At 40.9% G+C, this 17598-nt stretch overlaps 1 protein-coding gene across 2 annotated transcripts in view; it reads right to left on the bottom strand.

The window, feature by feature from the left end:
- The window catches only part of disp1 (dispatched homolog 1 (Drosophila)), a 110332-nt gene extending 97956 nt beyond the window's left edge, over positions 1-12376 (bottom strand). For both annotated transcript variants that reach the window (XM_047388912.1, XM_047388911.1), the window contains exon 1: positions 12199-12376. The gene's annotated coding sequence lies outside the window, so the exon portion shown is untranslated. The remainder of the gene's footprint in view (positions 1-12198) is intronic.
- Between the last annotated feature and the right edge of the window lie 5222 nt (positions 12377-17598).

Genomic DNA, 17598 nt, shown 5'->3' with positions numbered 1-17598 from the left:
AAATGATGTATTAATCAATTAACTTGTTGCAACTAATTGTTAAAACAAGTTGATCAGGCTTCATCTTGGCTCTGGACATTCATCAATTTACCCAAGACTCTACTCTTGAGTCATTAAAAGACAGATCGCAGACATTAACCACTGTTGTGTCATCAGATGGTGATCACCCCCCAGAGCAATTTATGTACAAAGGACAAAATCTACTTTTTTTTTTTTTTTAAACCCTGTTTCAGTTTTAAAGAAGATGCGGTTCCAGAACACTATAGAGCAATGCCTTTCTAGATGGCGGGGTTGGTCCTTGAAGGTCTGAGACAATTATTTAAAGTACATAACCCCAACTAAAAGAATTACTGGATCATTTCAAAAGGCTACAAAGTTCTCAACTAGCAGAAGAAGATCATTCGCTTTAAGAAATACTTCAGTGTGCATCTAAATACGCAGCTTCAGCATCATAAACATAGCCTCTGTTAAAGATCTCAGGAACATCCTATGAATTTCAGCTCAATCTAATCTAATTACGCAGACCTTTTGCTAAAGTCTTGTCAGACAACGGGTGAAAGAAAACTCTGATATCTGAGAGCCTATATCATTACAATGTGCTAGAGATAACATTATTATAACTGTGATAGCCAACATGTTGCGTAATTTTTGGAACACAAGGAATAATTGTTCCTCTTCTGTTTAAATATCTACGTTTGACCGGTACTAAGGTGCAGTACCGGTCCATGTCCAACTCGTCCAACTCGCTCAAGGTGGCAGTAGGTTGGGGTAGCTCTGTTACTTTTGATTCTGATTTATTCTTTTTTGGGAACTATTCATCTTGTGGTGGATACAGTTGATTTTTTTTTGGACGACTGTCCTCTCCGGTGTCAGATGCTGTGCAGCTTGGAGGATTTTTCCTAATACTTTTCTATTTTTGGACATTTGTTATGATGCATTGCCATGGCAACGGGGTTGTTTCTTACAACCGGGAGCAGCTGATTAATATCTCAAAAGCTCAAATAATACTTCAACTACAACCCCAAATCCCTGATGAGTTGAAAAGGAGACGCTGTGGATGCAGAGCAGGAGCTAAGAGAAGAGAGAGAAGGAGGAAGTTCAAACCATCTCTTCCGTCGATTATGATGGGCAATGTGAGATCGTTGGGAAACAAGTTGGATGAACTCCAAGACCTACAAAGGACCCAGCCAGAGTACCCGGCATGCAGTATTATGTGTTTTACTGAGACATGGCTGCAGGATCATATCCCCGACTCCAGCGTCTCTCTGCCGGGCTTTTTAACCATACGAGCAGACAGAGATTTAAAGAGGAGCGGCAAATGTAAAGGAGGTGGACTGGCAGTACTTGTGAACAACAGATGGTGTAATCCAGGACATGTTACTGTGAAGTGTTATCTCTGCAGTCCAGATATTGAACGGTTGGCAGTAAGTTTTCGTCCATATTATTTACCCAGAGAGTTCACCAGTGTTATTTTGACAACAGTTTACGTTCCACCTTCCGCTGTTGCCGACACTGCATGTGATGCCATCAGCTCAGTTGTTGCTAAGCTACAGACACAAAACCCCAATGCTTTTGTGGCAATTTCTGGTGATTTTAACCATGCTTCACTCTCTGCTACAATTCCAACGTTTCAACAGTTTGTCAGCTGCTCTACCAGAGAAAACAAAACATTGGATTTGTTTTATGCAAATGTCAAGGACTCATACATCTCTACAGCAAGACCTCCTCTAGGCAAATCAGATCACAATCTTGTTTTTCTCTGCTCGAAATATAAGCCCCTTGTTCAGAGGCAACCTGTAATAAAGAGGACTGTGAGAAAATGGTCACAGGAAGCTGAAGAAGCTCTGCAAGGTTGCTTTGAGGCTACAGACTGGGACGCACTGTGCCAGCCACATGGAGAGGACATCAATGCCATGACTGAGTGTGTAACCGACTATATAAACTTCTGTGTGGATAACATCATCCCCACCAGAATCATGAGATGCTTCCCCAATAACAAACCCTGGATCACCAATGACCTGAAGGACCTGTTTAACAAGAAAAAGAGAGCCTTCAGAGAGGGAGACAGAGAATTATTGAGGAGTATACAGAAGCCACTTAAAGTCAATATAAGAGACAGCAAGGAGGTGTACAAGAAGAAGCTGAAGAGCAAGCTCCAGCAAAACAATATCAGAGATGTGTGGACAGGGATGAAGAAGATCACAGGCTTCAAGCAGAAGGATGATCAGACCGATGGAGGTCTGGACAGAGCCAATGAACTGAACACATTCTTCAATAGGTTCAGTTCAGAAACACACTTTGCATCCTCCTCTCCTGCTCACAGCCAAACAGACATTCCATCTTCCTTTGACCCACAGGACCCACAGCTGTCCAGTAACACCTCACATTCTGCCCACAGCCATCAGCATCTACAACGGCTCTTTGAAGAAACCCTCCTAATGAGCTACAACAACATTTAATTTCCCTTTGGGATTAATAAAGTATTTTTGAATTGAATTGAATTGTACATGTGTTTACTCACATTCTTGGTAGATTTGTTTGAACTGAAATTCATCGCTGTGTTTATAATAAAACACTCGGATCCTAATATTTACATTTTCTCCAAAAAGAACAAAAAGAGGATAAAATCTCCTTCGGCTGAACGCACTATTCAAAGAAAACTGCATTCCAGTAAACGGGTGAGCAATCTTGACTTCGATTACAGAAGGGTTGCTGGATTTAACGAGAATATCTGAGTTAATGTGTAAAATTAGAGTGAAGCTGAGTCCCATTTAATTTCAGCACATGAAAAAGCAAGACTGGGCTGTATTTTCAGAGTTTGAAGAACCGCCTTTAGCAGAGATAACTTAAAGTAATCATCTTTTGTTTGACCTTATCAATCTCTCGTAGAGGAATGTGAAGGAATTTTGGCCTGCTCTTCATCACAGCATGTCTCAAGTTCACTGAGGTTTTGCTGGCACTAGTTTATCCACAGTTTTCTCTTCAGGTTCCTCTGCTGAATTCCAATTGAGCTGAGGTCTGGACTAAGACTGGGCCATTGCAACATGCCGATTCTCTTTTTTCACCCATTTTAATGTTGAATAGCCGATGTGTTTACCCTGTGGCAAAAACTTCAGATGCCCAGCATATGGCTTCACATTTATCAGGAACCCCAGAACAGGAGGTTAGGGTACATGTTGGTGCAGCTCGTGATAGTAATATGGACCTTCTTTGTTTTCTCAACAAGCTTTCACCATTTATCAAAACCTTGAGTCATTTTTTTGCATGACCGCCTCAGTGAGACTGGTTCAGAGTTAACAGAGCCCATGACTAGAAGGCACTTGAGCCGAATATGATTTGACAAGACCCACAGCGCCAGGGTCAGGCCTCGGTAAGAAACATGTTCTCTGGGAGAGTGGGCTGAGCTGTTCCTTCTGCCTGACAACATTCTCCAGTTTGGGCAACAAACCCTAATGAGGCCGCACTCTGCGGGGGAGAACCAGGACCGTCTGTGGGGATTTGTTTTGAAGAGCTACACAACCAAGGACAGATGCAGTGAGGCAAAAAATGTGGAGATGCTATGCTTACCACAGTACAGGGCATAGCATGGAACTTGAATGTATTTTATCTGGTTAAATGGATAGACTAATACTAAGTAGTGTAGAATTATCAAGGGAAAGCAAATTTAAACATTTTGACACACACCCTTGACAAAAGTTTGTTGTGCATTTTCATTCAGCCTCCCTGAGTCAATACTTTGTAGAACAACCTGCTGATGCGATTACAGCCACACAACTTTATGTCCACCAGCTTCACACACAAAGAGACTAAAATCTTTACCTATTTTTGTTTGCATTAAATCCTCAAGCTCAATCAAACTGGATGGGGAGCAGCTGTGAGTGTTACTTTACTGGTCTTACCACAGATTCTCAACTGGATTTAGTCATCAGAATCAGAAAAAAAATGTATTGCCATGTAATGTTTCACATGTACGAGGAATTTGCTTTGGTGGTAAGATGCTACACATAGACAAACTGACATAAATACATTTGGAAATATGTAGTTAAAAACAAAAACAAGTTGTGCAGGAATGTTATGAGATAATAGAACACCGTGGCAAATATTTAAAATGTACAATAACAACAACATAGAATTAAATAAAATAGTATTAACGTGCTGACATGGACTTTGACTGGGCCATTCTAACACATGGAATATGTGTGGATTGAAAGCATCCTGTTGCTGGTTTGGCTGTATGTTCAGGGTTGTTAACCACTGGAAAGTGGGCCTCTGCCCCAGTTTCAAGCTTTTTTGCAGCCTTTAACTGGTTTTCTTCCAACTCCCCATCAACTGTGACCAGCCTTCCTGTCAGTTTAGGTGGACGGTCATGTTTTGGTAGGTTTGCAGTTGTACCATACTATTTGCATTTTGATATAGTTAAAAGATAGAACCTGAAACTGCCTTACATTTCTCCAGAACTTTCTCCCTGACCCGTCTTCTGTGTTCATGATGCTGTCTGCTAACCAGTGTTTGCCTACAAATCTCTCAGACCTACTGCACAGCTCTAATTACAATGAGAAAAAATTACACACAGGTGAACATCTGAAGGAAGTGTTTTGCAGTGGATTGTATTCAAAGGACTCAGATTTCTTTTGTAAAATTCCTCCTTTTACTTGTACTCCTCAGATATGTCTTGGTTATATTTTAACCACTGCAATAAAGAGAAAGACAAAATAAAAATAAAAACCAATAAGGACTGTGGCACATCTTTTGTCATCCGTGGTTAATATTGTCAAGGTCACTGAAGTCCAGCAGGACTTACTGAGAAGAAACAGAAAATGTCAATGTTCAAAGAGAGTCCCATGTTTCTGATCCATCTCTTGGATTATTCCACCTGAACCGCATTAATTCACTCCCCCCCCCCCCCCCCCCCCCCCCGTCTGTTACGTCTCCTCAAGAAAAATGGATACTCCTAAAAACCATATATGACAATGATCCACTCTGACAACTCTATTGACCACAACTCCCCCCTCGCCCCTTTGTCGGAGGGGGGCAGAGGCCCTAATACGCAACACCTGTTGGTTTTTTTGTATCCGTCAGAATATCTAACATATGAACAGTGACAGCTGTAGTGCCAGCAGTGATACGGCCCAGATCTTTGCAGGGGCGATGTAAAACAGAGATAAGTGGTTCATTACTCAGAGCACGTCTTCCCTCACAGGGTCCTCTTTCAGTCAAATAGCTGAAAGCACAGCGTCCAGAGCCAGTAATATTTCACATCTGGTATTCAGGGATCACCAGGGATCAATCGATTTCTTTAATCTCAAGCCCAGGATCTGGATGGAAAAAGAGCCTATCGGTCCGCCTGCTTTCCATTAGGGGCTCTATTAAAACGTTGAGTTAGGAGCTGCTGTGACGGATGGTCTGTGGTAGGATCCATGCTTCTGTCTGCAGAGGCTCAAGTTAGTGCGATGTCATGTCTATAATCAGTCAGAAAGCTGGGGATTAAACGGCCTTACTTATATCATATTAATTATATATTTACTTTCTATAAAAGGAACCGAGACCAAAACAACAAGTTGACATTTCTGTTAAATACAGGCCAAAAAAGGGCGAAACGTTTCAAGAGCCCTGTGATGGACTGGCGACCTGTCCAGGGTGACCCCGCCTCTCGCCCATAGACTGCTGGAGATAGGCACCAGCTCCCCCGCGACCCACTATGGAATAAGCGGTAGAAAATGACTGACGTTTCAAGAGTTGACTTCTAGTCTGGCTAAACTTGACAGTTTAAAAAAGATAGCACTTTATTTATAGGCCACAAAATATCATGCCAGAAAATTTTTAAACAGCTGTGATAATAACGTCAGACTAACACCAGTGGCATCCGAAACGTGTCTGAACATCAGGGACATCAGAGATCTACTGAGGTCTTACTGGTGTAGAGGTCGTGCTCTTGGATTTCTGAAGAGCCCCGGGAAAAACATACATCATGGCAGCCAACGAAAGTTTTAACTGGATTAAATAGACCAACACAAAGTAGCACATAATTGTAGAGTGGAGGGAAAAATGATGCATAGATTCAAATAACAATCTGTAAATCCTGATGTGCATTGCTATTTAATCCCCTTTACTCTAAAACCTCTAAATACAATCTAGTTCTCCATGTTCTCTAGGGAGAACATGGAGAATCTAAAAGCAGATTTAAGTTCTACAAAATATCTCAAGAATTTAACAGAGCTCTCTTCAATCCATCGTCTGAACATGGAAAGAGTGGCTCAACCACAAACCTGCCAAGACATGGCCGTCCACGTAAACTGACAGGCCAGGCCAGGCCAGGAGAGCAATAATCACAGAGGAGTAACTCTGGAGGGGCTGCAGAGATCTACCGCTCAGTGAGGAGAATCTGTCAACAGGACAACTATTACCCATGCACTGCACAAATCTGACATTCATGGAAGAGGGAAAGAAAGCTATAAGAAGTCCTGTTTCTCATTAATCACCATGTAGGGAACACACCAAACATGTGGAGGAAGGTGCTCTGGTCAGATGAGACTCAGTGAATGTTTTGGTCTCTATACAAAACGCAACGTGTGGTGTTGTTAAAGCTCCACATCACCCAGAACACGCCATCACCATAGAGAAACATGGTGTTTGCAGCATCATGCTGTGGGATGCCAGGTGTGATAGTAAATCTTTTGGAACTCATGTTGTATCTTCCTTGAACAAGGTAAGTTACCATGTAAGCTCTGTATAGTTTGGCATTTTAACACTGGGCCAGCAAACAAGCATCATTAAACCCATTTCCACAGAAACCTACAGGATTTAGCAGTCCACACTTGTCCTAAAGCCGTAGGAGAACACTGGAGATCCAGCAGAAGCCTGTGAGGGTCCAGGGAGCTGATCTTGTCAAACTTCTCCCTCTACTTTGTTTGGTTTTGGCTTTCTGACCTATTTAATTTGGCCAGATTAAAATTCTAGGTGTTTATGTCCAAGTTGAAGACGCAACATTTGACCAACATAAACTGATGACCTTTATCTGTTTATGTTGTCTTTAGTTAATTTGGGGTGTGAAAACATTTCAAGCTTAACCGGCTTATTTAAAGACCTTTCAGAACAGTCTAAGGATGTTTTGTTTACCAAAACTGACGCAAAATGAACCAAGACGGCATTTTTTTGAGGACGAAAGCAGCACGTTTCATACCATCACATAACGTTCTACTTCATTCTCAAACCTGAGCTTTTAGGCTGAGAGGCTCAGCTTTCCTCTCTACTGTCCCAGTATCTCTGCTGATGCATGTTATACTTGAAGCTGGTGTTATAATTAAACCATAACATCACACGGGCCACACAGGAAGCCTATTCACCAACGCTGTCAGCTCATTCAGCCAGTTAGCCACCTGGCAATGGGAGAATTCTCCCCAACAATGTTTGGCACACTCTTACTAGTCTTATTATTATCCTAACAATTCTGATCTCCTTTTGTGACACGACAAAATAAGAAATATGTTGCATATTTTACTGGCTGACACAGGTTTTTATGATCTTGATAAAGAGAAGACAGCCTGCTATTCTCAGGACAAAACTGATACTTCGAAATCTGAATCCTGGGTTGCATTTCATCCTTAGTGAAAGCAAAAATGTTTGACTCTTATAAATCCAAATCCCAGTCCCTGACAGGCCTGATAGCGAGAGGCTTTGTCCCCTCCCTCCTCCCCTAACCCGTCAGAAATTTTCCGGGGCCGTCCAGGCAAGCTGTCAGCACCGGACGACACAAATCCATGCTTTGTAGCAGTTTTTTGTCTCCACAAAGACAGACGGAGATTAGTAATGCTGGTGCCATGGGGGTCCACAGGATCTACCGGTGTCTGTGTCCTTTTGCTCCACATCAAAGAAAGCAGCCCTGCAGTTTGAATTATAGACAGCAAGTGTGCAGTCATGCTTCTTGTGGCACCCAGCTCCCAACACGATTAACCCTGTGCCGCCAGGAGCAGGGCAGGATAAATTACAAAACCAACAACTAAGATGTCAACAACGGAACAAGAGGTCACTCACGTCGTCATGGTTTCTGAGAGCTCAATCTGTCTACCGCAACTCCAGGGTGTGGAAACATACAGTAAAAAACCCAAAGGGTTTAACCCAGATTGTTACAATGATACCAACTTGCATTGGAAAATAAACCTTTCTTCAGCAAGGTTTCCCAGGCTGTCCCACACTTTATAACAATAATGCAATAAATCGGTATATTTACACACACACACGGAGAGATTGGCCTACTAAAAGTGTGTCAAACAATACTCTAGTTGCCATGGCAGTAAAGAGGGCCCTGTAGAGGATAGTGAGGGGAGCAGAGGTCACTAAAATGTCCCTATCATCTGTCCTGCTTCAAAGCCTCTGCAGCGATGAGAACATTGTCAGAGACTCCTCATACAGTCTCTATGAACTTCTGAACTGCTGCCATCAGTCAAACAGTACCACAGCACCAGAAGCAGAACCAACAGACCAGGGCTGCAGAATAAACATAAACCTTAGATAATGAGTATTCATTATTTTCATCCCGACATTACGGTTTTATTGGGAAATAAAATTGCTTCTGGACAACATCAGCTATTTTGCCAACGAACAACTTAGAGTTTCTTAATGACCTTAGCTCCTCTTTACTTCCTAAACATTTAATGTTGCATTAAACAACAGGTGTCACCAAATATATAACAGGAATAGAGAGCCTAAACGCCTGGTACTTAAATAATTACTTACCATTAAATGCAGTCCAAACAAGACTATTATCCTGTTAAGATTTAGATGAATTCCAAAAAAATAACTTAACTTAAAGGCTTTCTATGTTATATTTACCTGACTTAGTAACTTAAGCAAGTTAAATATGACTGTGTTGACTTGAGCTGATGTTTATCGACACAGGTATTTGAGTCCAGTGATTTTCACGTCTAGTTTCCCTTCAGAATGAAAGTAAGCTTTCCAACGATTACTTTGCTTTCTTGAAACTGGAAAAGGCACCTCAGACGTCAAAGAAAACCGGAACTCACTTCACCAGGAAAAGTCTGAATAGTGCATTTCTTATTAGGCTCAAGAGGGCGGGGGCAAGTATACTTGTGTCCAGATTTACATCATAATTCTCAGAGATGCACCGAGTTATCAGCAAGACATAGGAATCAACCCATTTTCCCTTGATCGGCTCTGATCCGCGATCGGCGGGTTTAATACAATTAAATATGCTTAATTAATAAATAGATTTAAATTCAGCACTCCCACCATCTTTAAATGCATCAACCAGCAGCATTTACTTTGATGTACTTTTTCTGAGTGTAATGGAAAACCAGAAAGGTTAGGGACTTTCGTTCTAGTGCATAAATGGGGATAATCTCGTAATCCCTTAACTGTCTGTTGGGTTCAAAATGACTATGACTATCAAAGAACCTGCAGCACATCCGTCCTGTCTTACATTATCATTATTTTTTCTCTTATGTGTGTGGTGGTCCTTAGAAATCGGTCAAATCGGAGTCAATAGGTCGGCCTAAAAGAAAACAGCGAAGAAATGCCTGATCTGTGCATCTCTTTTTCATTTATCTGTGTTTTCTTTAACCCATTTCATGATTTCTCACGCTGATCTGTTCTAGGTCTCAGACACACACCATACTGTTATGTTGTGCAACATTAAATAATGAAGTGACAATGAATTCACTTGATTTCAACTGAGCTGATTTAAAAATCTTCAGAGATAAGGCGACTTGCTACCTTTTTTCATGATCTCATCTTCCCTCACCTTTTAGTTTTTCAGTGCAATCATTTCCTTTATCGTCACAACTCAGACATTTCTTCCTCCAACTACAAGCCAGAAGGAAGAATCTGGAAGGAATGCTGCTTATTATCAGAATATCAGATAAGTACGTATTCAGGGCAAGTTATTAAAGATCAGAAGACATATGGGATGAATTTCGTGACAATGAGAACAAATACCAGAGTTCTGAGCTAAAGAGAACAGCAGGGTTTTACCCCGAACATCAAAAATACAAGATAAAACGAACAAGAATGCACATACACACTAGATCAGGTGCACAATTTGCTAAAACAGCGACAGAAATAGCATCAAGGCCAGTTTACAAACAGAAAGATTGCCTTGTAGAAGGTCAGCGCCATGGAGGAAACTTGCCCAGATGTAGACAGAAGCCAGAATGAGATAGCAAGCAGCTGTTACAGACAGCTGTCCTGCCCAGTTGTTTGTGAGGACTGGGAGGCCAGCATGAGGAATTCAAACACGTTTTGAGGGGGGGGGGGAGTGGGAAAGGTTTCAGAATGGGACAGGCCTGGCTCTCTTCAAGATAACGCTTCCTTTCTAAATTGCAGAGAATTAAAAGCAAACTGCTTTGAGATCATGAGCTTTTTACTTTGCTGAACAGCTTTGAATAATAACTGCGGGAAGAAATTAGGCAAAGCACAATGCAGATGTACCGTTTCTGGAACAACACTTCCACACCAGCTTAAAGACCACACACACACACACACACACATGTCTCAACCACAGAAATCATCTCAAGCTAAAACAGGAGTCTCTTCCCTCACATCATCACTCAGTTATTATCAGCGCTGTAAATGATGTTTACGTGTTGATGGACATGTTTGGTTCAATATCAATAAATCCCACGAGGGAGCACTGCAGGGCCTGTGGGCTGCTGAGTGGAGAGGAGGGAATAACAGGCGTAAGAGCGGCCCCTAGTGGCTTCTTCCGAAACGCACAAGCATGAGGCAGAGGATTGCTGAGGATAGAAAAGCATATCTTCAGGCTATTGTTTGCACATCTAATGCCTTCAACTTTTAAAATCCTCTCACGGCAACCAGGGGTTTATGCTCTGCATCTGTTACCTGCTCACACTGTAGTCTAGGTTTACATTTAACACTCAGTGTGTTTTGCATGCTTAGAGTAAATACTTGCAGTAGGATGAGCTCCCCTGGCAGCATCTAACAGAATGTTTCTTCTGATAAGTGAAAAAAAGAAATCATAAAAACCAAATAACATAGAGAAATATGGCAAACTCATGAAAAAAGATTTTTTTTTAAAGTTTCCAATGTAGCAGTTGAAGATGCACCAATCAATTCTTTGAGTTTAATCAAAACAATCTGACAAAATTTAGGGGCCTGGGCTTTGATACATAAAAAGGGACACCACTGTTATTTTGCTAATTTAATAAAAGAAGCTCATCCCATGTATATCATCTTAAGTTGTCATCTTAAGCCTTTTACTTATTTTGACAAAAAACGACACAGCCTAATCCGTGAAAATTGGAATTGGTAGATGAGACCACAAAGAAAAAAAACAATTGGTAAAGACCCAGAAAACCTTATTTGTATATCCCTTCTCACAGGGTCAAGAGGCCATGGAACTTGGAAATGTGTCCAGATTCATATAATACCGTCTATCTGAGCCCGTTAGAATAACCCACCAAAATACTTCGTTTTTCATTTTCTAGCTGGCCTTTGAGCTTCTGGTCATGTTCTTGTGATGTTATGAGGATCAGCTGGTTCCACCACAAACAAATGCCACAAAAACTCAATGAAAAAGAAATCCAGTCTGAGCTGTTAAAATGTGGAAGATAATTATGAAATAATGAATTGATTTGTGATAATCCCAGTTAATATTGAGAACAGACTTAAGTTTTTCAGGAAATACCTCCTGCTCCCTCAAGCAGGTGTTCAGATAATGCAGTCTATGCTCATAGTGTTGTGTCTGCAGCTCCAGCCTTGTTACAGCCACTCTGGTTAACACTGCTCAGAATAAATACATGCAAACAGTGGGCTTTACCTTCAAAAAGTTAGCTCTTAGTTGTGTGTTGTTGTTTTTTTTTTTTACCCTGGAGCTTATTTTATCTAATTTGTGCCCGTTATGATGTTATCTTTGTAGCTTCGGCCTTATGTCAAATCCCAGCTGACCCAGTCGAAGCTAGCCTGCTGGCTTGTTTCCAATGAAACTCACAGGAACTCGGGACACCTCACATTCAGAAACATTCTCCTGCCACCCAACTCTGAATATTAGCGCCATTTCAGCTTTAAACCAGCCCGGAGCTTGTGTTTACCCCGCACGTCGCTAGCTGCGTTTATGTTAGCTGAGTGACGCTGCTAGCCAGCTAACCGCTGACCAAAACAGCTGGCTGCAGGCAGAGCAGCAGCGGCTTTTCTGCGGCGCCTTTCACCGCCCAGCTGCATACTCACACGGACAGCTGCAGGCTCTGAAAGCCGAACACAGAGACGGTCCCAGAACTGAGATAGGGAACGTATTCCTGGTCGTCCAGTTGGAGTTTTTACCGGATGTTTAAGTTCCCACCGTTTAAGCATCAAACAATGTTGGGAGGGCAGCTGCGCACTGGTCTGGTCGGCACTGGAAGCCGAACTGGGAGGTTTCTGGAGGGCTATAGGCAACTGGGAAGGGCACTAGAAAGGGGACACTTTAACTTCTTATCTCCTAGTGAGCAATAAAGTGGTTCCATGAAGAAAATACTTTTGACAGGAGGACATATTTGATATGTATCTTATAGTTAATATTGAATAAAAACTGTAAATGGATGAAAGTTGTTAAAAAAAAGACAAAGTTCAGAAAAGCAACCCTGTCAGTTTCCTCCAGCTTTTAGAGAGCCTAGCTTTAAATACTTTCACTTTAGAGGTAAATATGTCCCAACTCAAAAAGGAAATGCTTTATTTTTCAAAATCACATAAATGCTCAAATCAAAGTCATCACATTTAAATTTAAATGTACTGTACTGTACATGCTTGGCAACCGAACAGTTGTCACATGAGGGCAGTATGACTACAGGACTGCAAATTATTAACACATTACCAAGATAAAGTGTCAAGATTGTTTTTGCCCCCTAACAGATTTCTTCTGTATTTGCCTTTTAGTCACACTTCACATGATTCAGATCATCAAGCATATTATAATATCACAGAAAGATAACCCGAGTAAATACATAGCACAGTTTTCAAATGATTTTTTTATTGAAGGGAAAAGGTTTCCAAACCACCCTCACCCTATGTAAAAACTTGACATAATAAACCTAATAACTGGTTGGGCAGCAACTACTGTCATCAAGTATTGGTGATAACTGGCTATACGTTTACATCAAAGCAGATTAATTTTGGTCCACTTACCTAAAAAAGCTTAAAAGAAAGCATTTAATTCAGCTATATTGGAGAGTTTTGAAGCACAAACAGCTTAGATTGATTTTCCTCCAAACTTTAAGGAAGCCACTCTAAATCTTTAAACCAAGACCTTAACCCAAGTGCCCTTCAGCTTTAGGTCACACACGGATGGCTGGAAATTTGTCATCAGTGTTTTTTTCTGGTAAAGAGCAGAATTCCTGGCTGCATTAGTTAGGGCAAGTCACCCAGGTCCTGGAACAGCAAAGGAGTCCCAGACCATTACACTACCACCACCATGTTTGACTGTGTTATGATGTTCTGTTTGTAAAAGAAGATTTCTAGGGTTTTTAGACAAGTGTGAGAAGGGCCTTTCTGTTCTTTTTGTCAGCAGAGGTTTTCCCCTTAGAACTCACCCGTTGTTGCCCAGTCTCTTGTTTTTAAATCATGAACACCAACTGAGGAAAGTGAGGCCTGCAGTGCTTCGGATGTTGATCTGGGTTCTTTTGTGACCTCCTAGAAGTCATTAATAGGCTCTTGGAGTAATCTTGGTAGGCAGACCCCTCCTGAGAAGGTTCATCACTGTTCAATGTTTTCTCCATTTGTGCATAATAGCTCTTACTGTGGTTCACTGAAAGTTCTAAAAAAGGTTTGTAACCCTTTGAAGACTGAAAGATGACATAGAAAATGTTTCTCGTTTGTATATGATTTTGTTTAGATCAGGACATATTGTGGTGGTTTTTGTGATATTTCAGCCTTCTTCATGCTGTCAGGCAAATTCTGTTTAAGGGATTTCTTGATTCCACAGTACAGGCTCTAATCTGTGTGGCTAGTGAAATTTAATCAACAAATGTGTTTTTTACAGTTCGTTCATTCATGATTTAAGGTGGCTGTAAGTATGACAAAACAGGCAAGAAGATAAAAAAGTTTAAGGGAGCAAATACTTTTTCACAGCACTTTGCAATTACATGACAGCATCTTTAACGCCATAAAATTCCCTCATCAGGTAATTTGCAGCTCCCATTTTTCAAAATGAGTCCGACTATCTGACACGTTGTAAGGACCTAGCATTAGTAACACCCTTTCTGGATCCACCATGCATGATATTGCTTTAGAAAATTACACCTACAGGACATCAGCTCAGACAAACTGTGCTCTTGTGTTTGTTAGCTTGGTGGCTATTTTCAAATCAGTTTCTTTCTGCCATTCCTTTGTCTAGATGGAAAAGCATATGGAGTAAAAGCTTGCATAACTGCAAGGCAGAAAATAGAATAAAAAGAAAAAGACTTCAACTCCACCTCTCCAAATGCAAAACAGGTACAAGCTGAAAAATCTTAATGGTTAACATGAGTGACCTCAGTGTCCGATTTATGCACATGCTAGGTTAGCCACCGGGTTTCTGGACCCACCAGGATTAAGCCTTGCTTAATTTGTTTTTATTACTGACCTTCTCGCTGCTGAACAGCAGGGTCAACAATCTAGTCTTTGCACATCCATAGCAAAACTAAAAAATATGTTTGCAAAACATCAGAGCTGTATAAGAAGCTCCTAAATAACATGACATTAGCAATAGAACATTGATGGGACTGCTTGTAAAGTAAAATAATTCAGATCTAAGACTGGATTAACATTATAAAGTTCCACAAATTTTGAGCAATGTTATCGATTACTTATTGATCATTTAATGGCGTAAAAAATATAACTGGATGCATGAATGAAAAGAAATCAGATGAAACAGTAGGCTGTAATGAGGTACTGAAGGTAGAGGTGTTTAATAACTTGGGGTCAAACATCCAAAGCAACAGGCCATGCCTTAACAGGTCATTTTATTATAGTCTATATTTATCATAGCCACTGTAAGCTCTATTATAAACAGTCTGCTGTGGCCGTTCTATAACCCATCATGTTTTCATCTTGAACCAGTCTATAACAGGTCTGGCAGTGTCTTTATGAAACGCCCATATTCTGTTCATTGCAGCTTTTGAACACATGTCTGCATGTTCTTTTTGCTTTCGTTTAGCTATCTTTAAATCCACATTGGTAATTCATTTTAAAATTCTGCATTTAGTTCAGACCTGTTTTATTATTTAGCTGATGTACCGTACTGTAGGTGTACCGTCATCTCTGATTTTGCTTCTGTTTTTGTTCTTTAAGGCAAAAAGCATTGCTCTGAATGCTGATTATACAGGACTTTTACCTCATTAATCTCCACCTGCCTTTTGTTCACAAACATCAATTATCATCAGTAGTGAGATACGGGAAATTTGCTTTTGCAAGAAGTCAGAATATGTAAAGCAGAATATGCTTGCAAGACTGGCATCTGTTTTAAATGTTTTACCATGCGCAGCAGATCTTCCCTTCTTTTCCTAGAATTTGGTCAAATTGAAATATGTTCCATTTTTCTTTTGAAAATGTTCTACCCGGATTGTCCTGTACTAGGTCCATCCATCTTCCCATCAACTTTGCTGTCACAACTAAAGAAATACATTTCAACAGCATGATGCTACCACCACCATGTTTTATGGTGTAGATTGTGTTTTCAAGGGGATGTGCTGTGTTAGTTTTTTGGAAACATACAGTGTTTTCCATGTAACCCAAAAAGTTTTTCCACATGTTTTCCTTTCTGCTGTATGGTTGGTGGCAAACTACAAATTAAATTTTATTTCCCTTTCTTTCAACATCCATCCATCCATCCATGACTTTCTTATCACCACTCTTCCATGAAGGCCAGATTTCTTGGGTGTACGGTTAATAGTTGTCCTGTCGATAAATTCCCCTACCTGAGCTGTGGATCTCTGCAGCTCCTCCAGAGTGACCATGGGCCTCTTGGCTGCTCCTTGATCAATGCTCTCCTTGCCCAGCCTGTCAGTTTAGATAGATAGGTCATCCATCTACCAACCTTTTTTTAACCTTGCGGCAGGTGATGACATGTTTCACTACCCAGCAAACACCAGCATTTTGGACACTTTTGGACTGAAAGGACCTGCCATTTTGGTCTTTGTTTCTGTTTACTTTGCCGTTAGAGGTTTTTTCGCTGTTGCTTTGATTAGTAGTTTACTTTTGTCTAGTTAATACTTGCTTAGATGCTTGTGCTTGTGTGTTTACTTTAGATCAATTTTCTTCCCTGTGTCTGTTATTTAGCTTAGTTCTCTTTTGTTTGTTCCTTATGGTTATTTCACCTATTTGGTTTTATTTAGTTTTAGTATCTCATTTAGTATTCTTGTGCTTGTTTACTTTAGTTGTTTCCATGTCCTTAGATTTAGTTCCTTCTAGAGTTACTATTTCTGTTAGCTTATGTTCTGCTTAGTTTCTTGTTCCCTTCTCTGCCCAGTTAGTGTTTGCTTTCAGGTTTGTTTCCCTAAGTTTGTTTAGTTTAGTCTCTCGTGTTTCGGTATCTTAGTTCCCCCGTAGCCATAGTTACCTAATTCGCTCAGTTCCCTACACCTGATCACCACACCTGTCAGTACTCACCCTGATTACCTACCTCTCCTTCCCATTGTCTCACTACTCACTTCCCTCTGTATAAAAGCTTACCGGTTTCACTTGTTCCCTGTTGGTTCCTCTTGTTATCTTCCTGTGTCTCCAGCTCTGGTTCCTTGTGTAAGCCATATTATTTATTTGTGATTAAAATAAGAAGACTTCTAAGACTATGTGGCTTCCAAGCGTCTGTCTGCATCCCGGTCCCAACCAACCACAAACCCTGACACACACTATAAATGTTGTAACAACATTTAAGTAATCCTTAATGGAAAATTATCTAAAGACCCCCTGAAGGTTATCTTTCAACTGCATGTGCACCATTTGTCATCTGGCAAATGGATTTGTGCTTTAGGTAGGCATGGTTTGCTCACCTTTTAAATCAACGCTGTCGACTATGCAGTGGTGGTTCTTGCATGAAAGGCGCCCTGGGCTTCTGCTGCTCCCCAGCCACTCAAAATGCAGGAAAATGTCTTAATTTATGCTAGTCCCATACAAAGCAAGTAAAATAGTCTGACTGTTTAAGCATGAGGCAGCAACTCTCCATTGCACATGCATAAAAGCAATAGAAAACTTGTTTAAGGTGCAGCTGACAGATAAGTTATACTGTCTGCCTCACTGTCTAATGCCATATGGCACAGGCCAAAAACTGTGTGGATATCCCATTCAAATGCGTTGGTAAAATTTGAAAAAAAAAAAAACTTTGACTATTTTGCTGAAATTAACATACCAGAGCTGCCTGTGTGCTGTGATAAAGTCAGTGAACTTGTAACGATGAAGCAAATCAGACAGAACCCAAAACGCCAAAACGCAGCCAGACAAGAGAACGGTTCACCAAAAGATTTATTATTAAAATAATTGGGTTGATGGGGTTCCACAGGAAGTGGTCAGACTGGGAGGACAGGAATGGAGGTTCCACAGGGGACCGGAGTCCAGCCGGGGAGGAAGGGAGAGTGGAGAATGGGAGGTCTTGGGGGTTTCGGGAACAAACAGGGGACATGG

The sequence above is a fragment of the Girardinichthys multiradiatus genome, chromosome 15 (assembly GCF_021462225.1).
Source record: "Girardinichthys multiradiatus isolate DD_20200921_A chromosome 15, DD_fGirMul_XY1, whole genome shotgun sequence".
NCBI classification, from domain to species: domain Eukaryota; kingdom Metazoa; phylum Chordata; class Actinopteri; order Cyprinodontiformes; family Goodeidae; genus Girardinichthys; species Girardinichthys multiradiatus.
Note: the sequence above shows the minus strand (reverse complement) of the source record. Positions and strands in the feature narration are given on the sequence as shown.